Below are 7,031 nucleotides of genomic sequence, written 5' to 3' on the forward strand. Positions count from 1 at the left end.
CGGTCTTCTTTTATTGGATCCAGTTTGAAAATTAAAAGGAGAAATTGACAAAAATTTAATTTATAAACAATTAACGCATCAAGATTAATCTACTGGTCTGTCTCTCGATTAAGAAGTCCTTGTTATTGATTTGATTTTAAGTATTTTTAATTGAATGATTTTGGAAAAGGAATAAGGTTCATGTGGGGGGGCCGTGGGGGGGTTGGGGGGTGTGTGTGTTAAATATACAATTTTTTGACCTTTTTAGATCATTTTAGTCCAAAATTTAGTGTTTTTGTTTCATTTGAATCCTTTTCTTTGACAAATAAAGAGAGTGTGTTGCACTTATGTTATTTTATTAATAAAAAAAAATTGAGATTTTTAATAAAAATTGTTAAAATAAAATAAAAATAAAAAATTTGACTAAAAAAAATATCATACCCACTCAAATCTTATTTAAACAAAATCTACTTAAACTACCGGAATAAATAAAAAAATTTGGAACTCGTCCTAAGATTTTGGCAACAATTAAGTAGAAAGGGATGTTTATGGCGCCGATATGGGCAATTTTAGAGTCTCGAGAAGATTTTAGTGTTCATCAATAAGAAAGTAGAGGCCAAGTTAAAGGCAACCAAAATTTGCAAAAAGACCTAACACCTCTAGTGTGGGCAATGATATTTGCATCTCCGACAGTAGGCGACGGCGGTTGCATCTCTAACAATGGCGACAATGATTGCATCTTTGACAATAGAAAATGGTTGAAGCAGTGTTGGTGACAGCAACAACGATGACAATAATAATGATTAAAGCACCATCTGATGACCGATGACGACGAATAAGGTAGTGACAGGGGGCGATGGCCTTGGTCCAGCTCATCTTCGTACCGAGTTATATTCCTTTTATTGTTGTATTAATATTTACTGAGTTTTTGAATGTTGATGTTGTTTGTGGTTTTATAACGATTGAAATGGAAAGAAATGGGTTTGAGAAGAGGTGCATCCATCCTTGCCAATAATAATGCAAGCAAGGTAAAATGTCTCAGTTGTTTTGATAACTTGAAGCAGTCATAAAGGCATTTTTTTTTACAGTTTTGATGAAAATAGTTATTGTTATGATATTTTATTGTTTGATGGTTTTTGTAGTATAGATTATTGAAAATTTGAAAAATAAATTTATTAGATATTTATTATTGAAGAGCACAATAACAGTGGGATGATAATAGAAAAATTTAGTTTAATTTTTAATTATTCATTATATGAAAATAATTAATAATTTATTATATTAATAGTTAATAATTAATTATATTAATTTTAAAAAATAGTCTTATTAATTTTTTCTTTTCACGCGCTTATAATAGAAAATTCAATTCACATTTTTATTTTGTCAAAAAAATGACCTAGATAAAGTAAAAACACTAAAATTTGGATTGAAATGATCCAAAGGACTTATTTGACCCGTCTAAAAAATTTGGGAACTTATTTAAACCTTATTCCTTTAGAGAATGACCAAGAAAGTCTAATGAAAGTTAATAAAATTAACTTACTCTGAATTAATGGAATTGATTGTAATTGAAATAAAGCTGGTACTATACGCACCGTATATCATAAAATGATGAGCTCTGATTCAATTTATTTATTAATAGTGTTAGGAGTCTCAAAACTAAAATAAATAGATTTACTAAGTACATAATTTATGATAATTTATATAATTCATTTAAAGATATGAGTTAATAAACCTTACATAGTATGACACAGATAAATCTATTTTACCATTTATAATCCTACAAAATTTAATCTAAATAATACATAAAATAGAAAACTTGAAATAACATAAAGTAATTATTAATAATATTTTAAATGAATTATGTATAATACAATAACATAAAAACTTAATTAAAAAATTATATTACATCACTTCGATTATACTTATTAGCATATTTAATTTAAAATTTCAAAATCTTATAAATAAATTAATCTATTCATAATTCAAATTTGATTATATTAAATATAAAATTATATATATATATATATATATATATATATATATATATATATATATATATATACACACACACATTAAGTGTTGTGTTATATAAAATACATTGTGTGACAAATTGCGAAGACTATATGAAAATTGGTTTAATCGGAGGTGGAAAGAATATTGATTTATAATCTCATTATGCACAGTCGTCCTGGTGTACCAAGGATGACCGTAATTTTCCTTACTTTGTCCAAAATAATATCTAATTCATTTATTTTTAATAATTTCATTTTAAAATTTTTATTCTAAAAGATATATGTTTCATATGGATTGAGTGAGATAAGATTAAACTTGTTTGGATATAACATAGGTAATAGTAAAAGAAATGTAAATCTATATTGACAACATTAATTAATTCTTTTAATTTTGGTAAAATTGTAAAGTTATTGACAATTTTAACTAATTTTTAATTTTAATTAATGTTTGATGATATAATATAAATCAGTCACGTGTTATTGTGTTTGCATAATTTTAAATATATTAAAACATTATACACGAATAATATAAACTGTTTAAATGAAAAATTCTAAACAGAAAATAACTAGAACCATTATTCACTGCAAATAATAATTTTATTTCATTAGTAAAAGTTTGACAAATCCATTGGACCAATTTAAATTTAAATCGAATGCATCCCAGCATCCATACAAGCTATATTTGTATGGATGCTTAGGGTGCATTCGCTTGTTTGACTGTGCGTTATATAACTGTTATTATTATTTTAATTATAAAATTAAATTAATAGATACAATTTAATAAAAAATTTAATATTTAATGTTAATTTATAAAATTTTAAAAAATAATAATAAATTAATTATTTTAAAATATTTTAAATTTTTAAAAATTATAAAATTTTATTAACGCAATAATAATTTAAAAATATTTATTAATTAATCTTAATCAATGTAATAGTGATATTACTATTTTTTAGAGTAAAAATTTTATTACTAAATATAATTATTTAAAATATTATTTTTTAAAATTAGAGTTATTATCTAATTATAAAATTAATTTATTAGTTACACAATATGCTATTTTATATGATATAGTTTGTATTGTTATCTGATCAAAAAATTATTTATTAGTGGATATAATATTAAAATATAATTAACGTGCTATTGTTTAGGATTAAAATCAGCATTTAATTAGAAATATAATTTATGATTTAATAAATTAATAGAAAAAATTATATAACACATAAAGTTCAAATGTCATGTATGAAAAGTAAATACATATGCCAAAATAAAAATAAGTATATATTTTTTAGTTCTTTTATAATATACGATTATTATTTTTATTATATTAATTTCTTAATTTCTTAAAATTTAGTTACTAGATTTATATATTTATAATCATGTGATTAAAAAATCAAATAATAAAAATTAATTTGATAAATAAAATTACAATTTAATCATTCACTTTTTATTAAGTAACTCATCTAAAATAAATATTCTTATCATGTTAGACTAAAAATATTAATTAATCTTACAGCTGCTTAATTTCAAGATTTAATAAAAATAACTCATTATTATTTTTAATTTTAATTTCTAACAAAATTTAATTTCAAAAGTATAAATATTTTCTTATATATATAGTAATAATATTAAATTATTATATAATTTGAATATAATAAAATACATAATATAATTAAAAATAAAAGATTATCTAATTTATAAAAAAATATATTATTAAATGAATCTAATGCTTTTATCAAAGATGATATTATAATTTTATTTATTAACCTGATCATTGACTATATTGAATATATTGATTTAGACAGAAAAAATAATTATTAATTTTATAAAAATATAAAAGAATTAATATAAAAAAAACGATATAAGAAATGATTAACGTATTAAATAAAAAAAAAGAAATAATTAACGTATTAGACTAAAAGGCAAGAGATAAATATTAATCCTCCTTTACAAAAATCATCTTTGTATTAACATAGCAAAGAAGATTGGTTAAATTGCGCGTGGAGATGATGCGCGTGGGAGTCGTGTGTGGGACTAATCTTGGAGTCGCAGAGTTGATGGTAAACCAAATGAATCCACCAACGGTGGGAAACTTAGAAACTACAAACAAAGGCCCTCCTAACGGTCGGCTTTATTAACTCCTTCACTTCTGAATTTCGCCGTATTCTCGGGATTGTCTTGATAAATTGACGCCGTCTGACCCTATCTTAATGGCCTTTCGCCCTGCTAACATATTATTTTATCTCAAAACGATAAATTTCTTTTTACCGCATACATAAATTTAATGATTTAATATGTAAAATTGCAAAATCAATGTCATTCTTTTTCATCATATTATAATTTTAAAATACAAAATTTACTAGTTAATTATATTAAATAATTTATATATTAATAAAATATAGTTCTAATTATTTGTTAAATAGATAATTATAAATTATAAATCATAATATAATATAAACTAAAAAAATAAAACAACTATTTTTTTAAAACCTATCCTAAAAGGTAATTTACCGGACTAGAAACTAAACGACTTTAGTTAATTTATGCTATATTTAATTAAAATTTATAAAAAGGTTAATTTTATTTAAAAAATAAGAAAAAATAGAAACAATAAAATTGAACGAAATATTTTTATGTTATATAATACATTAATTTATTAATGTGAAATTCATCTAAAAATTCTACTTAATTTTTTTTTGAATTTAATTTAATTATTACTAATTCTACATAAATTTAATTGTTCAGAATTTTAAATTAATTTTCACTTCATTTAAAGCACATAATTCTAAATTTATAAATAAATTTTATAAATTTCAACTATTAAACAAAATTTATTATTTGATAATTTAAACAACGTAAATAAATTGATTGCTAAAGACATCTCATTAATCATTTTATTTTAATCTATCTTATATAAAACTAGATACGAATTTATACACACTGCTTGAGATGAGTTTGACACTGAAATTGAAAAAATATTTTTTTTAATTTGATTTTTTTATTTTGAATAATTTTTAGAATTTTTAAAATTATGTTTGCTAAAAGGAGATCAATGGGTGCTTTTTTTAAAAGCATACTTGAGAAAAAAAAAAAAAACAGTTTATAAAAAAATTAAAAAAAATCAATATATTAAATCAAAAGATTTTCAAAATTTGTTTTATGATCATTCAACAACAATTCCAAACACACCCTTATTCTATTGGGTTAACTTGAGCTGAGGTGCTATGACAGCACATGGTATGATATAAATCTGAAAATGTAAAGAAGTACAACCATATGGTGGAGTGAAGGAGGTGAACATGAAGGAAATTAATAAGAGGAGCGGCTTATAAGAAGGCATGAAAGGACTGTCACAAGAGGTGAGAATAAATGAGAAGTGGTCCTTTCTGGAAACCCTATACCTCAAATCATACATAATTCATCATTCCATGCAGTGCAGGAGGCTGGTAACGGCCAACGAAGCAACAGTTAATATATACATTATATATGCACACTTTCCCTTTCCCCAGTTATTCAATCTTTCTTTCAAATTGTCTCTACCTTCATGGATTAATGGGGGTTTTGAACAATTCTGTATTCCAGTACGTACTACATGTAGTAATTGAGATTATGACCCTTGTTTTGTTGCTTAGGAACCGATCTCTCTTTTCTTTTTCTTCCTGTAACCAAAATTAATAAAAGCATTTCATTTCATTTTGATACCCTTTGACAATGATTTGGTCCATCCTGAGTCAAGAAGAAGTGTCATTTGGTGGTTGATAATAACATTGAGAAATTGACATTTTCTTTATGATAAAGTTCTAGCAAAGCTATTCATTTTATCATAAATTTACACATGCAAACTGTACAGGACTTTACTGAATTATTTTTCTAGTTGTTACATAGCACAGTTTGTTCTGTCACAACAGATAAAAGATTATGAGTGTTATGAAATTGTATCCTCTTCAGCATATTTGAAAGAAATAAAACACACCCAAATCAAAAATTCTTTGTGCATGAAAGGCTCGAGGAGTTGCCAGAAGGTAGGGTCTTGAAGAAGAAGAAGAAGAAGGAATTGCCTGCTTTCTTTTGTTTTGTCTTTTCTTTTTTCTTTTTTCTTTTTGATAAATTAAGTAGAAACTTGCATAAATTCAGGTCAAATAATTCATGATTCTAAATATTTTAAAATTTAAATTGAATGGAAAAGACGACATACACAGGGGCAAATTACCCCTAACCTAAAGAACAGCAACTAGAGTACAATACAGAAAAGTCAGTCTACTTTTTCTAAAATCTAGTAATGTCTTGTCCGTTTGCTGTACATAATAGAGATACATTTGTTCCCAAGCTGTGGAAATCTTTGGTCACTGCAATATGATCTCTAGGTAAGGACGACACTGCAAATCTATTGCTCTAAAATAATAATAATAATAAAATACGTACTGTTAGAGCATCAATGCAATTGTATAACAAAGGTTTTCAACTTCTCTGCAAATGGGTATATTACTTTGACTCTGGAATTTTCCCCGTTACAATGCAAGTCTAGCAACAAATTGTAACTCAGTTCAAAAAATTTGGCTAAATACATTATCTTGGCCCCGAACTTTCAGACTCTTTTTCCAATTTTTATATCCTTTAACTTACTTTGGTTGGATTCAATCTCCTAACTTTGTATTTTGATTTTTTATTATATTTTTTTGATATAATAATATAAAGTAATTTAGAACCTTTGGCATTCCACTGGTCTCACGGTTTTATTTCTTTGACGGGTTCGAGAACTACTCAGAAGGTCCCATCTTAGACTCCAAAGCCAAACAATCAAAAGTCGTCTCAAACTCTTTACATACATGTTATCAACCATACATCGCCCTATTCTAATGTACAATTCAATTTATTCATATACTTCCATATCTTAGAGTGTTGTTATCCTATAAGCTTGCCAGAAGCCGCTCCTTGTCGAAACATCTTATCTTTGCCCCAATGTCTACTTTCCGCCCTCATCGGACCGCTTCTCCATACTAGGCTGCCACATGTTAATTAGAATTTTTAGAGATGATA

The sequence above is a fragment of the Ricinus communis genome, chromosome 5, assembly GCF_019578655.1.
Source record: "Ricinus communis isolate WT05 ecotype wild-type chromosome 5, ASM1957865v1, whole genome shotgun sequence".
Taxonomy (NCBI): Eukaryota; Viridiplantae; Streptophyta; class Magnoliopsida; order Malpighiales; family Euphorbiaceae; genus Ricinus; species Ricinus communis.